Below are 1,292 nucleotides of genomic sequence, written 5' to 3' on the forward strand. Positions count from 1 at the left end.
TCTCTCTATCTCTCTCTCTCTCTCACTCTCTCTCCCTCTCTCTCTTTGCATGTATGTCTCTGTCTCTGTCTCTAGTCTCTGCCTCTCTCTTCCCAGCCTCACTGAGGGAGTCTCAAAGACAGTTTCCCCTCGTCTGGGACATTTAGTTCCTTCTAAGTGTGTCCCTTGGGACGGTTTTGCTTTGCTCAAATGTCTCCTCCCCACCTCCTCTCCCCACCTCCGCCCTTTTTTTTTCTTTCACTATCCTGTCACAACCCCCAACCCCCATCAGACCAAAGGAAATATTGCAACACATTTAGAACCATTCTACACATACCAGCCAACCCCCCCCCCCCTCACAAAACAGCAAAAAACAAACCAAACCAACAAACTTAAAAACAAACAAACAATCAAACCCACACACATACAAAAATCACCCTTCTTAAAAACCCACGGCAGCAAACAACTTCCCAACACTCACTTTCATTTATTTTAGAAATTGAAAAAAAAAAAATTCCCCAAAACAATCTTCCTCTCCCCCACGAATGACCCTTAACCCATGACGAGTCTTCCCACTTGCCAAATCTCTCCCACTCCCGACCACAAACTTCCCCAAAAGACGCGGTCTATGAATTTCAATTTTTAAAGCCCAATTTTCGCCTCCATGATAAAGGAGACGGGGTTATGCTCATCGAATCTGTCAAGAAATGCCAGCCGTCTCGGAAGGGTCAAATTTTCTAAATTACTAATAAGACGCTTAGTTGGGCTCCTGGGGGCTAGATGAGACGGGTGGGGAGGGAGATTGAGAACAGAGATGGTGGGGAGGGTGTTATATGGGAGGGGTGGGAAGGGGGGTGAGGGTGAGAAAAAAAAAGTAAGTTGGGATGGAGGGAGAGGGAGGGGAGGGAAGACTCAGAGAGAGAGAGAGAGAAAGAGAAAAGGAGGGGGTGGGGATGGAAAGAGAAAGCTAGAGAGAGAGAGAGAGAGAGGGAAAGACAGAGAGAGAGAGAGAGAGAGAGAGAGAGAGAGAGAGAGAGAGAGAGGGGGGGGGGGTTGGGGTTGGAAGGGGCAGTAGCGGAGACAATAATCAGCTGGGAGGGATGGAGAGAGGGGAGGTGGGGCAGTGAGAGATTGGACGGTGAGGAGGGAGAAGGCAGGTTCCCAATAATATATTTTATTTTGGTTTCCTCTCTGTTGATGTTTATTTTGTTGACATTAAAATTGATCATGGAAGTTAAAGAGAAGGACCTATAGATAGAGATAGATAGATAGATAGATAGATAGATAGATAGATAGATAGATAGATAGATAGA

The sequence above is a fragment of the Aplysia californica genome, unplaced genomic scaffold (genome assembly GCF_000002075.1).
Source record: "Aplysia californica isolate F4 #8 unplaced genomic scaffold, AplCal3.0 scaffold00365, whole genome shotgun sequence".
NCBI lineage: Eukaryota > Metazoa > Mollusca > Gastropoda > Aplysiida > Aplysiidae > Aplysia > Aplysia californica.